Below are 20,603 nucleotides of genomic sequence, written 5' to 3'. Positions count from 1 at the left end.
ATGGGCAAGGCCAGAACTATGTCTGTATTGCCTGGATGGCCATAAAGTAAAGTGAAAAACAAACATGGATTTTCACTCAACTTTCTCTCAAGTAGGGGCATTTCTCTGCAAGTAGGGGTATTGCACTGATTTCCAGTGTGCTGAGAGAGAGAGAGAGAGAGAGAGAGAGAGAGAAATATTTATTAACTTTAAGGCTTCTGCTCCTCTGTCAGTGTTAATTAGCCAGTAGATCAAAAAAAACTCTTCTCACTTTCATTGTATTAAATGGGAATCCCTCTATCATTGCTTTCAGTCTGATATAATTCCACATGTCAGTGAGATGACAATTGATGACAATTGACTTTTTAACTTTAGTTCTTGACTAAGTCTGAAACTCATCTTTTGACATTTGAATACTTTAGGTCTTAACAAATTTTCATCAGCTCTATCAGTGCAGAATAATGTCAATGTTTTCCCTGCCTTTTAGATACCTGTTATAACAACATGGCATAAAAGCTTGTACTGCTACACAAAATTCAAAGACAGCACTAGTCCTGACAATCCATTAGGACTACTAGAGCAGGCATAATAAGGCACTAGGTAAAAGATCAGCCTTATGACTTAAGCCTTTTGCAACCATTTGGTTTATCTTTCTCCTCAGAAATAATACTTAAAATACCAAAAGCCAAGAAAAAAAAACACACACTCATTGATGGGTGGTATTTCTGGTAACTTAAAATGCATAACATGTCTGTAAGTACCAATCCACACAAATAACAGAATTAGAGAATTCCTAAGTTCTGAAATACTGTTGAGCAACTCTTCATTTTCACAAGCGGGGTGTGTGTGTGTGTTTCTCCTTCCTTCCTTCCTTCCTTCCTTCCTTCCTTCCTTCCTTCCTTCCTTCCTTCCTTCCTTCCTTCCTTCCTTCCTTCCTTCCTTCCTTCCTTCCTTCCTTCCTTCCTTCCTTCTCTGTCTCTCTCCAAATCTCCACTACTCAGACAAGAAACTCTTGGCATTTTTCAAAAATTTTGTTCTTAAAAGTATTGGGGGAATATATTTTTAATCGTTAAGAGTCAACCAGAATTAAAGGAAAAAATGTCATATTCATTCTATAAAAGTGACATTTCTACTATTTTACAAAATGAAATGACTTCAAATGAGACTTCGGAAGCTTTTCAAGGCAAATAGTAACCATCTCAGAGCCTAAATACGATGTTGAAAGCCTTTGCTTCTGATGTATAGGAAAAAGTAAAAATTTGTCTCCTTTTTCTTCCACATGGCTCCCTCTAATCTCCTCATCTGGACACAAAGCTTAGGTCACTTAGTCAACGTTTTTATGAAAAAAAAAAAGTAAAAAAGAACATTCATCTCTAATTAAACTTCAAATCTGTTTTCTCTCTTATACGGTGAATGAACCAACACATCATTAATGTGTGTAAAAGGAAACAGCAGGAGGTATGCATATAACCACTTTCTCATCTGATCATGCTATTTACCTATTTTTTTTTTTAACATTAATTTTAATGATAATTCTGTTGTTCCTTATCTTTATTTGGCTCTCTTTGGTTGTCTTTGGCTCTAAGCACAAGCAAATACCTGTCTACAGTAACAAGCAGTATAGTGCTATTATGAAGTGATTTTTACTGAGTGTGGAAAAAGGATGTTGGTACAGAGGAAACCAAAGTTCACACCCATGGGTCTGAATCAATGTTGAGACGAACTACTTTAATATCCAAAGCTCAATAATATAGCTCTTTTTTATTTATTTTTATTTATTTATTTTTATTTTTATTTATTTATTTTTATTTATTTATTTATTATTTATTTATTTTCTGTTATATGTCACTTATGGCCAATCACAATTTACTGGTGTGGCTGGAAATAAAATTCATAGTTTGCTCTCAAATAGTCGTGTTGTCTATAAAAGAGATCACTGGTACAACACAGTACCAAAAAGGCATGTCTTGTACTCTATTAGCCAGTGAGGAATGCATATGTAGACACACACATTTACTGTACTAATTCAATGTCATCAAATCAAGTGCCAATATTTAGTGAATATATTTTATGCAGTGAGAAACATTTTCTTGGTGTTTCTGTAGAGATAACAAGGTTTTCAAGCTGTTAGCAGCTCTCTTTTTTGGTCAATTTAGCATAGGAGAAGTGTTTCCATTTCCTGTATATACATTGTAAGATCAGAAAATAACCACATATGTATGTGCCAAAACTCAGCAAGCAGTTCTGAATTTGTTCTGCCACAGTTACAATAAATCTCAGCAGTTTCTAACAGACTCAGTAATATATTGGGATGGCTGCTTCCCCAAACATTTAATTCATGGCTAAATATTTACTTAACACCTTGCACAAGAAAAAGAGGAAAAAATAAGAAAAAAATAATCCTTGAACTTTCTGAAAATGTTTACAGTATCATTTGCCAGGTTTGTTGCCTTTATAACTCAAGTCCATTTACATGGAAAAGCCCAGTTGGTACAACAAAAGTATGAAACAAAAGCTGGACCATTTGAGAGAGCTTTTCGAAATAGGGTCAAAACCATAAATTGAAAATATACTCTATGGCATGGAGATATGGAGATGAACATACTGTACATGGCTTTTGCAGTGTCTCCAAGGTGGATGGAACATCCTAGAATTAATTACCCACCAGCTAGGTAGCAGTCCTGCTTGAAAACATCTATGAAAATTTATACCTCTTTGTTTTTTTTCTTTTTTCTTTTTTTCTTTCTTTACACAAGAAAAAAATAATTTCTGCTTTCTTCTTACCATGTACTTTCTGATCGTCTATTTGATCAGATTTATGATAATAAATATTTTCTCCATATTGTTATTTGATTTATTATTTGAATATTGCATTTGAATCATTGTTTCTCTAACAAAAACTGTCTTATGTAGTCGTCTTGCCTATGTAGCAAAAGTGTTTAATTCTGGATATATTTTTAAAATTTTTTGTTTATTTTTATTTTTATTTTTTGGTGTTCAGATATATTCAATATCTAAGAGAAAAAAAAATCTTTTTCATTATCATACCTGTTGCATAATTTCGTATTTGGTGTTGGAGGTAGAGAGAGGTTGTTTCTATATGTTATAATTAATAGAGAGAGTACTTCAGCCTAAGCTTTGTACTTATCTTGTCCCTTTGTAGACAAGATCCTGTTACAGAACACAAAGACTGTTATTTGCTGGAAAGTCTGGCATTAACTGATGTTTCTTAATGACAAAACAAATTGCTGACATATAAACTAATCAAATATTTAGCCTCACTACAAAGCAGTAGAAAGTTTGCTTTTACTGAACGCTGGATGGACTATTATTCATTTCTGTACAACAAATTTTTTATGCAACCAAAAAGGTGAAAGAAACAGATGCAGTCACCTCAAAGCAGAAAAAGAAGTCTTTAAATGTTTTTCATTTAGGAGACACATATAACACATACATGAGGAAAAACTCTGTCCACAATAGGAAATGAATAAATTGAAGGGTTCATCAGCTGTTATCATCTTGCACTACTTTGTCTCTCTATGTGATGGAAATGACTAAGTACTGAACTGGAGGATATCTTCTCTTACTCTTGCCTGTAGGTCTCTTGTCTGTTTCTAAAAACGTTGACATTATTAGAAACAGAAATACTACATTTTCCATCCCAGGTTCCTGTAAGCATTATACTCTGTGACTTTTGACTTCAGCAAAGATCTCTTCCTTTTGGTTTACTGGTGAAATACATCACCAGTGCTAGCAGCAAAACAGAACAAATGAAGTACAACAGTAGGCTCAATTTTCTGAGCTTTCTTAGCTGGATGAAATGGCAAACATGACAGTGTGACCCTCCCAATAGCCATAGCAGCAGAAGGAACAGGGGGAGTTCAAATTTATTTGTAATTTTCGTACAATTTTGAACACACAGTATGCCCCATTCCTATCATATTCCTGTCACTCATGGTTTTAACATTGGAGGTCTTATTATGAACACTTTCAGATGACTTGCTGTCTTGATAGAGCAGTGATCAAAGAGATGAACAGACTGTAGCTTGGTAGTGTATTAATAACAGGGAGCTCCAGTCATATGAAGACATGAGAGGACCATTGGGAGCATGGAGGACACTAAAATTTGTCTTTAATTTAGAAAAGTGAATTCATAGAATCAGAGAATCATAGAATCATAGAATATTCCTAGTTGGAAGGGACCAATAAGGATCATCTAGTCCAACTCCTGGCACCACACAGGTCTACACAAAATTTTAGACCATGTGACTAAGTGCACAGTCCAATCGCTTCTTAAATTCAGACAGGCTTGGTGCAGTGACCACTTTCCTGGGGAGCCAGTTGCAGTGTGCGACCACCCTCTCAGTGAAGAACCTCTTCCTGATGTCTAGCCTAAACCTCTCCTGCCTCAGCTTAACACCATTCCCGCGGGTCCTATCACTGGTGATTAAGGAGAATAGGTTGGCGCCTACCCCTCCACTCCCCCTTGCGAGGAAGCTGTAGACCACGATGAGGTCTCCCCTCAGCCTCCTCTTTTCCAGGCTGAACAGGCAAAGTGACCTCAGCCGCTCCTCACACATCTTCCCTTCTAGGCCCTTTACCATCTTTGTCGCCCTCCTCTGGACACTCTCCAACAGTTTTACATCTTTTTTGTACTGTGGTGCCCAGAACTGCACACAGTACTCGAGGTGAGGCCGCACCAGCGCAGAGTAGAGCGGGACAATCACTTCCCTTGACTGACTAGCAATGCCATGCTTGATGCACCCCAGGATACGGTTGGCCCTCCTGGCTGTCAGGGCACACTGCTGGCTCATATTCAACTTGCTGTCAACCACAACCCCCAGAACCGTCTCTGTGGGGCTGCTCTCCAGAATTTCGTCCCCCAGACTGTACGTATAGCCAGGGATGCCCTGTCCCAGGTGCAGGACCGGGCACACATAATTCCTCTCTAAAGAGAGCTTAATTCTCTCTCTGTGTAACCAACACTTTGCCCCACCAGCTTTTGGTGTAATGTTCTTCATTTCCAGTTATATAGAAATGGTAGTGCTTGGAAAGGTAAGCTGCAACACAGAAAGTCTGTAAACCACTGATAAAAGGCCAAAGAAAGTAAACTTGTTCTTCAGCAAACTGCAGAGCCAGAGCTATATGCTAGCACATGATAGGGAAAATAAGTGCCTTTTCAGTAAAAGGCCTGCCACAGTTTACTAGAGATCAAATACTTACCCTTATAGAATCATAGAATCATAGAATATCCTGAGTTGGAAGGGACCCTTAAGGATCATCAAGTCCAACTCTTGATACCGCACAGGTCTACCCAAAAGTTCAGACCATGTGACTAAGTGCACAGTCCAATCGCTTCTTAAATTCAGACAGGCTTGGTGCAGTGACCACTTCCCTGGGGAGCCTGTTCCAGTGTGCAACCACCCTCTCTGTGAAGAACCCCCTCCTGATGTCGAGCCTAAATTTCCCCTGCCTCAGCTTAACCCTGTTCCCGCGGGTCCTGTCACTGGTGTTAATGGAGAAAAGGTCTCCTGCTTCTCGACACCCCCTTACGAGGAAGTTGTAGACTGTGATGAGGTCTCCCCTCAGCCTCCTCTTCTCCAGGCTGAACAGGCCCAGTGACCTCAGCCGTTCCTCGTACGTCTTCCCCTCCAGGCCTTTCACCATCTTCGTAGCCCTCCTCTGTACACTCTCCAACAGTTTCATGTCCTTTTTATACTGTGGTGCCCAGAACTGCACACAGTACTCGAGGTGAGGCCGCACCAGCGCAGAGTAGAGCGGGACAATCACCTCCCTTGACCTACTAGCGATGCCGTGCTTGATGCACCCCAGGACACGGTTGGCCCTCCTGGCCGCCAGGGCACACTGCTGGCTCATATTCAACTTGCTGTCTACCACGACCCCCAGATCCCTCTCTTCTAGGCTGCTCTCCAGCGTCTCATCGCCCAGTCTGTACGTGCAGCCAGGGTTTCCCCGTCCCAGGTGCAGGACCCGGCACTTGCTCTTATTGAACTTCATGCGGTTGGTGATCGCCCAGCTCTCCAACCTATCCAGATCCCTCTGCAAGGCCTTTCCACCCTCATTCGAGTCCACAACTCCTCCAAGTTTGGTGTCATCAGCAAACTTGCTCAAAATACATTCTATTCCTACATCCAGATCGTTTATAAAAATATTGAAAAGTACCGGCCCTAAAATGGAGCCTTGAGGGACCCCACTGGTGACCGCCCGCCAGCCTGACGCAGCCCCATTTACCATAACCCTTTGGGCCCTGCCCGTTAGCCAATTGCTCACCCATCGTATGATGTTTTTATTTAGCTGTATGGTGGACATTTTGTCCAGTAGGATCATATGGGAAACCGTGTCAAAAGCCTTGCTGAAGTCCAAAAAAATCACATCAGCTGGTTTCCCTTGATCCATCATACGGGTGATCTTATCATAAAAGGAAATCAGGTTAGTTAGGCAGGACCTACCCTTCACAAACCCATGCTGGCTGGGACCAATGACTGCTTTGTCCCCCAGGTGAGCCTCAATAAGTTCGAGAACCATCTTCTCCATGATTTTACCAGGCACTGACGTGAGACTGACAGGCCTGTAATTGCTAGGGTCTTCTTTCTGACCCTCCTTGTAAATCGGCACAACATTTGCCAGCTTCCAGTCTACCGGGACCTCTCCAAATTCCCAGGATCGTTGAAAAATAATTGAGAGAGGTTCCGCGATGACGTCCGCCAGCTCTTTCAGCACCCGGGGATGAATCCCATCCGGACCCATGGACTTGTAGGGATCCAGGTGGAGTAGCAAATCCCGCACACGTTCAGGGTCGGTTGGGAGTTTGTCATCCCCACCGTCCCGGTCCTCCAGCTCAGGGCACCCTGGGTCCCGAAGCCCATCATCGGCATTGAAGACAGAGGCAAAGAAGGCGTTAAGCGCCTCTGCTTTGCCTATGTCATTGTCTGTGAGGAGACCTTCCCTATCAAGGAGCGGCCCTATGTATTCTTTAGTTCTCCTTTTTCCATTCACATATCTGAAAAAGCCCTTTTTATTTTCTCTCACAGACCCAGCCAGCTTCAACTCTAGGTGTGTTTTGGCCACACGAATTTTCTGCCTACAAACACGAACAGCATCCCTGTATTCTTTCCATGACACCTGGCCCTCCTTCCAGTAGCGAAACACTCTCTGTTTCCGCCTAATCTCCATTAGAATGTTCCTGGTCAGCCACGCCGGCCTCCTGCCCCGCCTGCCTGACTTGCGATATTTAGGAATTGCCTGATCTTGTGCTTCTAGGAGGCATCGCTTAAAGAATGACCAGCACTGGTGGACATCGAGGCCTTCAAGAGCAGTTTCCCAGGGGACCTTGCTGACTAGTTCCCTGAGCAGCCTGAAGTCCGCTTTCCCCATATCTAGGGATGAGGTTTTGGTGGCACTTTTCCTTCTGTCACCGTAAATTTTGAACTCAACCACTTCATGGTCGCTTTGACCAAGGCGGCCACCAATCACCACATCTCCCACCAGACCCTCTCTGTTTTCTAGCAACAGGTCTAGGAGGGCACCTTTCCTAGTTGGCTCCGTTAGCACCTGCACCAAGAAGTTATCATCTAGGTGCTTCATGAACCTCCTGGACTTGCTCGTGTCAGCCGTGTGGCACTCCCAGTTAACGTCTGGCAAGTTGAAGTCCCCCATAAGGACAAGGGGAGTTAATCTCGAGGCCTCTCTTAGTTCTGTAAAGAATAATTTATCGGCGCTATCGTCCTGGCCAGGCGGTCTGTAATAGACTCCCACAACGACATCCCCTTTATTCGTTCGTCCCTTGATCCTTACCCAGAGGCTCTCAACTTTGCCATTGCCGACCTGAAGTTCCACACAGTCCAGCCCCTGCTTCACATATATCGCCACCCCACCACCTCGCCTACCCTGCCTGTCCCTCCTGAAGAGCCTGTAACCATCTATCGCAACACCCCAGTCACAGGACTCATCCCACCAGGTTTCGCTTATGCCGATGATGTCGTAGTTGCGGGACTGGGCCAGGACTTCTAGCTCATCCATTTTATTCCTCATACTGCGTGCGTTCGTGTAGAAGCACTTCAGGTGCATCTCCTTACACTCAGCACCTTGTGGATCTGCCCGAAGGACCTCACTGGCACCCAGCCCCTCTGATTCTAGCGTACCTTCCCTTAGGTTTTCACCGGCGTGCCTGGTTTTAGCCCCTTCCCCCTTCGACTCTAGTTTAAAGCCCTATCTATCAGCCCTGCCAACTCCTGACCAAAGATCCTTACCCCTCTCCGAGAGAGGCACATCCCATCTGGTGCCATCAGGCCCTGTGTAGCATAGACCTTCCCGTGATCAAAGAACCCAAAGTTCTGCCGGTCACACCAGTCTCGAAGCCACGAGTTTATGTGAACAGCACGCCTTTCAGCTTCGATGCCCCCTATCGGAAGGACAGAGGCAAACACAACCTGCGCCCCTGATCCTCTAAGTAGTCGCCCCAAATCCCTAAAGTCTCTTTTGATCGCCTTCGGACTTCTCGTTGCTACTTCATCGCTACCAGCCTGAAAGACCAGTAGCGGGTAGTAGTCAGTGGGCCGTACCAGGCGCTGGACTTTCTTGGCGAAGTCTCTCACCCGAGCCCCAGGGAGGCAACAGACTTCTCTGCGGGTTGGGTCCGGTCGGCATATCGGTCCCTCTGTCCCTTTCAGAAGGGAGCCCCCCATAACAATAGCCCTTCTTTCTTTTTTGAAGGATGATGTGGCAATGCGATGTGTAGGTCACCTTGTCTTAGGCGCCCCCTCCAGCTGGGACGGGTTTTTATCTACTTTGTCATTCAGATTGTCTTGTTCTGGTCCTTCATATCGATTATTTAAGGGTAGATGAGAAGGTGAGGTGGGCAGAGAGAGGGCCCGCCTACCACCCCGAATAGGCACCTGCCTCCATTCCTCCCCTTGATCTAGGTCTCCTCCCGCTGCCTGGCAGGAGGAGGGAACCTCCGTTTTCTGCATAACAGGAGACGCCTGTGCTGTGGCAGGTTCGTGAGCCTGCCTCAGAGAGGGTAGAGTGCACCTCCACCAGTCAATTTCCATCTCCGATTCCCTGATGCTTCTGAGCCTGTTCACCTCCTCCCGGAGCACTGCTACCTGGCTGAGCAGTTCTTCAACCTGGGCACACCTCCCACAGGCATACCCACCACTGCTGTCGGAGACCGACAGAAGGCTGGGGCACACTCTGCAGCCCAGGACCTGGATGGCTGCGTTTTTCCCGGATCCCTCCGTCTGAGTAGCCACCGTGGTGACCGTGGCTGGAGATGCCGCACGAGATGCGGAGGCCACGGTTTTCTGCCTGGTTGATACCATGGTCAGGTTCTACGCAAGCAGGTTACAAGCACGGAAGGGAGAGGTAGCTGCAACAGAGCGACGATGGGTCCCCGCCCTTCTTGCCCGCCCTTCCTGCCCGCGCTAACTGCCTCGCTAACTGCCGCGTCACTCCCTGTTTGCCGGCCCTGTTCGCCGCGCTCCTGGTCGCTCGCGCTCCCTAAGGGCTGCCTTTGAACAGCCGGGGGGAGGAGCTGTCGCTGACGCTGCTGGCTCCGCCTACGCCTCGTCAGCCTCCCTCACGAGGGATGTTATAAATCACATGATACTGTTATAAAGGTATTTTCATTCTCACTAGGGATTTTGTTGTCACAATATCAGCAACTTAGTCTCACAAAACCAAAAAAAAAAAAAAAAGTTCAGTGTCCTGTATACTTCCAGTGCTGACATTGTCAAGAAGTCTGTGTTAGGCAAACATAGGATCACAGAAATTCTAAGGAAAATGGCATGAAACAAGACCACATGTGATACTAGCAATTTTTGGCAGAAAATTTATTTGTTGTGATTTCAAAAAGAAATGCAGAAAAGCCATAAAAGATATGCTTTATCTTGTGGAAAATATTTCCATTAAAAAAATAAAAAATAATATATATATTATATATATAATATTATATATATATGTAAAGAAATATATATATAATATATATTATATATATATAAAGAAAAGAAAAAAAGAAAGAAAGAAAGAAAGAAAGAAAGAAAGAAAGAAAGAAAGAAAGAAAGAAAGAGAGAAAGAAAAAGAAAAAAATAAGAATCATTACCTGACTACAAACTGTCATTTGTATCATTTGAAGTGAGGTCATTATTTGCTTTAAGTATTCTTTGAAGTGCAAGCAAAGAACCAGGGATGGACCAGAACTTTTCTGGATGAGAAACAGCCTCTCAAATTGCTTTCATTTGTAAACTTCCCATTACCAACAGAACACTTTAAAGCACTACAGCAAACACTTTGCTGTTCCTCGTTAGGATAGTGGTGAGTATCCCTGCCTGTCACATGGGAGACTGGGGTTCGATTCTCTGATGGGGAAGGCCATTTGGCATTGGAATAGGCTGCCAAGGGAAATGGTTGGTTCACCATCCCTGGAGGTCTTTACAAGACATTTAGATGTAGAGCTTAGTGATATGGTTTAGTGGAGGACTCGTTAGTGTTAGGTCAGAGGTTGGACTGGGTGATCTTGGAGGTCTCTTCCAACCTAGATGATTCTGTGATATATAGAAGGGCACGCTGATTAACCTGGGCAATTACATACTCCAACGTCTTTATTGTTGAGATATAGAATAGCCAGGACATTTTCAGTCATAAGCAAATGAAGAAGTTTCTTGCTAATTTACTGTCATTAATAAAGGAATAAGGGAAATGATACTAAAAATCTGTTACTATGCTTACTAAAATTGCTTTCACCTGAATGTGCATAAAAGATAAGTTTGTATTTCCAAAATCAAAAATCAAAGGAAACCCTCAATAAGAACTCCTTGGAGAGATATTTGAGGCTGTTCCGGGAGTACCTAAGCCTGCTGCAGAAGTATTATGTAAAGGGTGCCCCGATTTACAGTCACAAACATCTGACTTTGTTATTAACGTTGGTGTCTGGCCTGGAGTTCATCTACTTTGACTTGGATCTGTATGCTCCACACCTGAATCTGGCCCCATACATGCAAGATTACTGAAAGCCTTGTTACCTGATAGACTATAGATATACCACTATCCATAATCATAGCAGAAAGTGAGCAGCAGATCTCTACTTTAGTGCTGCAAAAAGAATCTGGAGATATGACTTGTGAAACAATCTTCCAAGGGACACAACAAAACTCTTAGGTACCATGTAGGGAACCGTCTCAGAACGCAGTTTACATTACTTACTACTACAGCCTTATCTGCTGTATTATAAATGATCTATCCAGCTATTGTAAGACAATATCAGAATTATTCCTCGTTTGAATGGTAGATTGCATTACAAAAGATAAAGGCTGGAGGGGGAATCATGTTTGTCACTTATATAGTACTGTTCTGAGCCAAAGCTGAGTAAATAAAGCATTGGTTTTGAGAACTTACCAAACCTGAAAGTTTCTAATTTTCCTTCTTCCAGTTTAAAAGGCAAAAGAAAAATGTGATCCAAACCCAACAAATCCTGGCTAGGTCTGAGACTACCAGACCACAGAAGGAACTGTGAAGGTCACCTTTCCAAAGACTGGGATGTGTGTGGTGGGAAATATTTGTGTAAAGGATAGGATATTCCTTTCATCTTCATATAAAGGTCCTAAGCTGTGATACTTAAAGAAAACAGATATTTTTCATGAGCTGGGACGATGTGTTGTCACTCTTAACAAGATGATTTCCTCTATCAGGGAGAATCTCCAAACTGAAATAAATATCAGTGAGGTCCCTAGTTAGAGATTCTTGAATTCCTGGTCAGTCTGCCCTTCCTGTTCGATATCTTTGGTTCTTTCTGGTGTTTTTCATGTTGACTATGTTCTCCATGTTCTCCATGTTCACCTTTCTGTTGTTCTCTGTGTTCGAGAACACATTTTTGTTGTTCTCCATGTTAACCCATCAATAGCTCCTGATCTTCAGAGAGAGAAAGACATGGCTAAAAACTTAGGCAAAACAGCATTAGAAAGGCTATGCTTATAGAATTGTTACAAAAAATGTTGCTGCCATATACTCCCTGAAAAGCGATCCCCTTGCCTGCAATACTGATACTCTGTATTTACGCTGGTGTGATGGAGATCAACTGGCCTGCTCTCTATAGGAAAGGTATACAAACCAAGGCTTGAGAAAATAAATCCCACTCATATCCTGTAACACTGAGCCGTTAAATTAAGTATTCTAGCAAAATACCTTGTCAGATAATTACATTTTCCTACCTGAATTTCCCAGCTAGTTTTAGCTGAATACTGTGTCCTTCCTCATTTCTTGTCAGAAGCTTTCTTACCAAGGCATTGCATGCTTGCATGCTAGCAAAGTCTGTGACTGCCTATATAGTTTCTCTAGGATGACTAGCTGGATGGAAGATTTTCCTTTATTAAATCTACGCATATTTAATCTTTAAAAAGACTTTCTTATAAGGATTTCTTCAGGCTATGTATAATTTTCTCTTTACAGTCTTTTATTGAAAGTTTTTCCATGGACCTGTCACTCTACACTTTAGTCTTTTTACAGGTTCTCTGTGCCACTGGCTGCAATTATCAAGTTCAGAGCAAATGGTTCCCTTTTAAGTCAAATCCAATGCTACTTAATGAACTAGTTGGCAACAAGGCATGCGAAGAACATCGCAGCTACTTGACCTGTCCATGTAACCTGTGTTTCATTCCAATTTTATACTTAGTCTCAAGAACAGAGCTGGTAGGAGTGAGTACAAAGGTCATAGGCCTCCTGCCAAGGTCTTCCTCATTACTTTCCTGCTGTCATCCTATGCCACCACATTTGTTTAGGTGTTTGTTTCAAGGATGCCAACAATCAGCTTTTGTTTGGCAAATATCAGTATTTCACTGTCTTACAGTAGAGAAATACTCTGAACACTCCCAAAACAGACTTCTTTCCTTTCCCCCTTTTAGTCAGACATAGGTTATAACCTATGCCTCCTCCCCACAGCAGCTCTCAAGCACACGAAAACAAATTCAAAAGCCTCAAGCATCCTGTATGAACTTTATCTGACCATCAACAACTGGCATTGCTTCTCCATTCTGAAATAAATCAATTCTCCATTGTGACTTGAAAAATGTACTGCATTTGCCTGTTCTGTCAATTATACATTTCTTTTGGCACTTAAAGTCAGATACCAATCTGAGAGCATGAGATTACTCTACTGATGCTGTTGAGTCACATTAGTAAAACTCATGGCAGACATTTCTGTAAAAAACTTTCCATTGACCTATGTTCATCAGCAGAGAAGAAATAACAGGAACAATACTATCTTGCTGAACTTTAAAGGGATACAGACACAGTATTTTTTGTAATAATTTTATGCCATTGATTTGCTCTCCATCACACATGATACTTTGTAGAATTCCTAAGCACTACATTATGTTTTTGTTTTAATCATTTTTTTTCCACAAAATCAGACATATTGTAAATGTGACTTGTCCTTATATTTTGCATGGGGCATATAACACTTCAAGGGCACCTGCTGGCCCTTGCTGGAACAGACAAAAAACTTGAAGAGCTGCAGAGAATTATGACAGAATGGAGAAAAATACTGCAGTGAACCTGTACAACAAACTAGTTACTTAAGTTGGAATTGATGCTCTCACCACAAAGTTACTTTACAATTTCATGCTGTAGGACACATCAACAACATAGTTTCTGTGGTTAGATTTTGACTGTGTGGTCACCAGCAGCATCAAATACGTAAACTTATTTCTGAGAACAATTGCAAATTGACTTTTTCTTTAGCTGGCCGCAAAGTTTTTTGCATTTATACAGGAAATAATTAAATAAATAAACCCTCTTTTTTAGTACTTCTGAAATGAGAAATATTATAAACTTAACATTAATTAAACAAGAATATCTTAAAGAGAACAAAAAATCTATTTTCTTTCCTTTCTCCATCATCAACATGGGTTTTATTTATCTCTCTGCAGGAGTACACCACTAAGTCATAAATGTGCTTTTATTAATAGAAGTTACATATTTCTTATGCTTATCTGACAAGCATTATTTCTGTTACTTTGCATGGAAGACTTATGACTTATTTAGGTAGGTAAAAAGTCCAGAAATTTTCAGAACCCAGGGAAAGTCCAAGTATGTCTTAAATATTTGCTACAGAGAAAAAAAAAAAAAAAAAAAGGAAAATTAAGGTGTTTCAATAATACAGTACTTAATAAAAAAATCTCATGTCTCTTAACCCCAGAAGCCTAGAACAGTTAAGGTTTGAAGCGACCTTTGGAGATCATGTGGTCTAACCCCTCTTCTCAGTCTGGGACACTTAGAGCAGGTTGCCCAGGATCATGTCCAAGTGGCTTTTGAAGATGTCCATGGAGGTGGAATCCACAAACTCTCCAGGCAACCTGTGCCGGTGCTTTGTCACCCACACATTAAAGAAGTGCTTCCTTATGTTTAGTCAGAACCTCTCGTGTTCTAATTTATGCTCTTTGCCTCTTGTTCTGTCACTGGATACCACTGAGAAGAGCCTGGCTCTATCCTCATTGCACCCTCTCTTCCTGTATTTATATTTATACCATGGTCACCATGATCATTCAAAGGTTATTGACAGTGGCCTCACAATAACATCTGCTAGCTCCCTCAGCACTTGTGGATGCATTCTTCTAGGGCCAATGGACTTCCAAATGTCTAGTTTTGCTAAAATATTTCCTGATCTGATCCTCTTCCACCAAGAGTATGTCTTTCTTGCTCCAGAGTTTCCACCTGTTCTCTGGGACCATGGATTCCTGAAGGCTGGTTTTGCTGGTAAAGACTGATGAAAAAAAGGCATTCAGTACCTTGGTCTTTCTACTCTCCTGTGTAACCAGGTCTCCTGTTTCGTTGAGCTTTGGGCCCACAGTTTTCCAAGACTTTCTTTTGTAACCAGTGTAATTGTAGAAGACCTCCTTGTTGTGTTTGACATCCCTGGTCAGATTCAATTTAGTTTGGACTGTAGCTTTCCTAACTTCATCCCTGTGTGCTTGGGCAATCCCACATTGATTCTTTCCTTCGGTTTTTCTCCTTGTGTTCAAGCATGCTGTTGTAGGAACTCAGAGATGCTCAAAATGGCTCACAGAAAAGAAGAGGCAGAGTTAAAAGCCCACGAGAAGAACAAGGGTTGAAGTACATTGAATTATATAGCAAAGAACTTACACAGTTCCTGCTAAAGCCTCTCATTTATTTCTGTGGCTTTGAACCAGTCTTCACAAACTGCATAAAATAATATTTACTTATGCTAGTCTTTTAGCTTTTGGATTAGGTGTTCAAAAGGGACTCTTAAAAATGAACTCTTCTTAAACTTGTTCAAAACCCTTGGTTTCAATCTTTATTAGTTCAACTTGTGGTAGGCTCACCGGGGTTAAAGGGTTTAAATAACTAAATGATATTTCAAAACTACTGAGGAAAGTATCTTTCACTCTTCAAAAAGATAGACTTCCTGATTATTTTTATTTATTTATTTATAAACCTGATGTAAAAGAAAAACATTTTATTGGGCAGATCTTTGTGGGAAATATATATAGACTAAAATACAAGCTAATAGCTTTGTAACACTGTAATCCTTAGGGGAAATTACATTTAGTTTTGTGTTTTAATGGAAACTTTGCTTTGAAGATACAATTTAGTCAGTCAAACACCAACAACATCTGTCACTGTTGCTAGCAACTGATCTCTTAATCATGAGCAATTCATTTCAAAATGGCTACAGGCTTTAGAACAACATGAATCTTCTCAGAAGTCCCTTTGTAATACTACCATTTGAACCCCCCACCCCCCCCACCCCACCCCCCAACCTCTCCCTGAAAAACTGCAGACTGCAGAGATCAGGCCCAGGAAAATCAAATCACACTGTGCTTTACAGCCAATAACACACTCCACCAAGAGGAGGGTGACAGACTGGTTTCAGCTACTCTGTCTCTGTTGGAGTTCTGGCATCTTTTGATATCTTTGTCTTCCAGTGTAGATTTACTACATTGTTGGAACTAATTTCTGCCTCCCCCCACACCTTTTTTTTTTTTTTTTAAATGCAGTTTGTCTTGAGGCTCTTGCTCCATGTGTTTTATTATTATAATTCTTGGATTGCTGGCACCTGCTTTCTGCCCATAGTTTTAAAGCTGTGTATTCTGGCCTCAGTTTCCTCTGGAGGCTGGATTATCAGCTGCTTGGCAGAGGTGGCTCTATCTAGGCATGTGGCACAGGTACTGTTTTTGCTGCATGGGGATCTGTACTTTTGATAGCTCTGCTTTGTCAGTAATCCCTGGCAGTGCCCGTTCACTTCAGTGACATGTTAGGAAGACATCTTCAATGGTTAAATGAAAGAACCTCTCTGTTTTACCTGCCAAAGCCTGCCTGCACCCCTGGTCACATTGCTTTGTTTCTTCAGTTCTTCTTGGCATATAAAAACAAACCAGGCTTTCAGTAAATAATTTGCTTCTCTTCAGTGGAGACTAGAGTGCTGACTCCCCAGCTCTCCTTAGCTAAAATCTTTCCCTTTCTCAGTTTGGAAGTGCCCAACTGTCATCTCCCTCCACCCCTACGTATCCTGTGTGGTTACAGAAGCTTGCCTCAGGCACAACATGCCTTACAATGCTAAGTATTGCAGGGCCACCAGCATTGCAAAACTGCTGAGAGGTGGGACAATTGGCACTATACTGTGTGTCTCCTCAAGGACACCAAAATGAACATCGATTCATGAGTCCTCTGTCTCCTGTACAGGCTACCAGAAACATCTGAGATAACTTACTATGAAAAGCAGTCTGCTTTTCTCTTTTGAAACACTTAGGAAGATCCATTTTTCAATAGAAGCTATCAGAGCTCTCATTAACACTATACAGGTAAAGAAAATAAAGGTGAAAAGAATTACTATCATTTTCACAAAAATGTAGAACGAATGCGGTAAAGCAATAATTAGCAGTGGCAGAAACTAGACTCACACAAAATTATTATTATTATTATAAATGTATTGCATTAAATTGAAATCTTCTTTCACTTTGGAAGCTTACAGTTTTTATATATGATGAGGTTAGGCTTTGCTGGTTCATTTTTTCTTATTGAGCACAATTTTTTTTAATTTTTTTTTTTTGTTAAATGTCAAGAAAGGCAAGTCCAACAGTTTGCTAAGTTGCAAATGTGCAAGTGAAGGAGGCATCAAAGTCTGCAAAGGAGCCTGAGAAAAAATATGCTTCCAGTTCTCCAGCAAATGGTAAATACTGTGGTTGTTTTACTTGGGTGAGCAGCGGAGTTCCACCACGGCCGCTCTCTCACTACCCCTGCTGAAAGGGGAAGAGGGAGAAAATACAGCAAAAAGGGCTCAAGGGTTGAGATAAGGATGATTTAATTAAAGGGAAAAGGAAGAGGAATAATAAAAAAAAAAGGCCATGCAGAAGCACAGACAGAGCAAAGCAGTTACTCTACTTCCCGTCAATGAGTTATGTTCGGCCACATCCTGGGAAGCAGGGACTCAATATGCTTAGTGGTTGTTTGGGAGGAGAGATGCTTCCACAACCAGAGCCCCCACTCCCCCTTTCCCACCTTTTATAGATGAGTGTGACACCACATGGTATGAAATATCCCTTTGGTCAGTTTGGGTCAGCTGCCTTGGTGATGTCCCCTCCCCATCTCTTGCTCACCCCTAGCCTGCTGGCTCTTGGGGGGTTAGAGGGAGTCCTGATGCGGTGCCAGTATTGTGCAGCAATAGACACAACACTGGTATGATACCAGTGCTGTTCCAGCTAAAAGTGTACAACACAGCACTGTATGGGCTGCAGGGAAAGTTAACTCCATCCCAGCGAGACCCAGCACAGAGGAAGGAGCGATCTACCAAGTAAAATGCTTCTTATTTTACAGCTTTTTTTTTTTTTTTGTTAACCAACAGAAGTGCCTCGGAAGTATATATTACAACTACTTATGGTTTCCATACATTCTCAGTATATCTAAAGCAAATTTATAGAAAAACAGAACAGCCTTCATATTTGGAAGTAAATTTGGAAGAGATCACTAGGAAAGATTATTGTCATATACATAGTACATTTTTTTTTTTTTTCAAAAAAAGTTTGCTACCTAGACATGTACAGGATGAATTGTTATATTATTATATATTATTATTATATATTATTATTATATTAATTTTATATCCATAGGTGTGCCATATATGCCTAGTGCATACAAAAGAAGTGTCAGAAACACATGCTCCTCAGGAACATGCGATGGCTAATACAAACTCCAACGTCTTTAGATTCACTCATGTTTTGCCAGACTGAACTTGTGTCCTTTGTTTAAACCCGTATCAACTATCTATTTGTCATCACGATTTTGTTCTTCTTAGAGCCTTTTGAAGATATTTATGACGGCCACAGTATTTTCAAGAAGATCAAAGAGAATGCTATTTTGCCAAAAGACAAGTAAAACAAAGTTAAATTAGTAGTCTGCTCCTACTTCCATCTGAATCAATGCTGAATCTGAGTATCAATATGCAGAAATTGGGATTGTGATCACATGGGATGTCTGCAGCAGCTGAGAGAGGGAGCCCAAGTCTCCCGACTACTAGTCCTGTGTTTTAACCACAAAACTACTCTTTGCCTAGAATTGCTCTTTCCTCTCCAGCACAGAAAATAATACAAGAGTTTCTCTAGATCCATGACAAAAATTCACACAACTCTATTTCCCCTCTGGTTTTGTTTATTTAGTAAGCTGGTTGAAAGAAGCAAGCTGGTGGTCAAGATAAATGAGTGAAAAAGACTAGGCCAGAGGAATCATAAAATTCTGTGTTCAAGCTGTCCTACAGAAAGGATGTTAAATCTTTGCAACCATCCAAATTCACTGCATCTGAGAGGTCATTAATACACTGAACTTGGTGGACTGTGAAAATTTAACCCATTTGGTCCAATGTGTTTACCAAAATATATTTCAAAAGAGTATGTAAGGAAGGAAGCTATGTGAGTGTGAGAGATAGAAAAGTATTCTGGAGTGCCTGTTATAGGGGTTTCCTAGTTTGTCGAGTGTCCATTTCTTTTCCTCTGTTTTGAGGAAGAATTATGAGTTACTTCCTCATTTTTAAAAAATATCCTTTCCCTGTCTTGTGGTAACAGGTTCAAAGATTTTTGTTGGCAGATACTTTATGACACCTATGTACCTCCACCAAAAGAAAGCTCGCTTATATTTCTAAATAAGCTGTATTCTTCCCTAACTATTCATATTTGGAGTTGTGTTCTTTTTTTTTTTTCTCTACATATTGCAGAGAATAAGATTACAAGACACATCTTTTCTTTCAGTTAAAAAACCCATAACATTTCCTCCAATAGTTCCTAGTAAATCAAATCTGCTTAGACTTGTTTAAAATACAGGTGACTTGATCATATTTTTTTTGCAACTCATTATTTTCTTGCTTCCCTAGTGCTGCTCAAAAGAGTAACTATGTAACAAGTTATATATATATTAGTAATAATATTAGTCTAATTTCATTACATTCTTTGAAGTCACTGAAGTTTTATCAAAATATGCTGAGATCAAATTGAGGACTGAATTCAAATTATGTAATCTTTGCAGCAGTCAGATTCCGTGCATCATTCTTCTTTTTGAGAGCATTCAGAATTCCAGGCTAACTAAGGTTGATAAAGTTCAGTTCCACAATACCTACATATGCAATTTTATTTTGTTTCGTTTGAATTTGGAGCTTTTGTTATGATATGGTATCATACACGAAGAAGGGATAGAATGATAGACCAGTTTCTTTCATTTCAATGACATGGAATTATAGAATCATAGAATGGCCTGGGCTGGAAGAGATCTCAAAGATCATGTAGTTCCAACTAGATCAGGTTGCCCAAAGCCCCATCCACCCTGGCCACACTTCCAGGGATGGGACATCTACAAATTCTCTGGGCAACCTATTCCACTGCCTCACCACCCTCATAGTAAAGTGTTTCTTCCTTGTATCTAATATAAATCTACCCTCTTTTAGTGCAAAATCATTACTCCTTGTCCTATCACCACAACCCCTAATAGAGAGTTCCTCTGGTGCTTTCTTGTAGGCCTCCTTTAGGTACTGGAATGATGCAAAGAGGTCTCGCTAGAGCCTTCTCTTCTCCAGGATGAACAACCCCCAACTGCCTCAGCCTGTCCTCACAGGAGAAGATATATACTTCTCATGGGATGTTATAGACTTTAGTTATTGTGTAGTGTCACTATAGCATTTCAAGTCCTGTTCCACATTAAAAGTAGAAATGAAGACAGTGCTTCCTCTGTTTCCTTCTTCTCACTTTATTAAAAGCTTGATCCGTTTAAAAAGCATGTAAAGTATTTAATTATTGAGTGCAAAATTGAAAAACAAACAAAACAAAACAAAACAAAAAGAATATCAGGAGTTCAGTTTGTAAGAGTTCTGAGATTTTGGTCCTATTCACACACTGTTCTAGTGCATATATGTATTATTTTGAGAGCTATAACAAACTTTTATTATTATTGTTGTTATTGTTATTGTTATTGTTATTATTAGAAGGTAAAACTTGATGGAAGACCTTTAGCATTGAGAAACAGATTTTGAGTTGCATTGTAGATGCCACAAGTAGCCGGTGAAGGTGACAAAACCCTGGAACAATGCTCTCTTGACAGGTCCTGATATACCAGCT

Source organism: Anser anser (genome assembly GCF_964211835.1).
Source record: "Anser anser genome assembly, chromosome: Z".
In the NCBI taxonomy this organism is placed as follows: domain Eukaryota; kingdom Metazoa; phylum Chordata; class Aves; order Anseriformes; family Anatidae; genus Anser; species Anser anser.
This window is presented reverse-complemented; position numbering follows the sequence as displayed.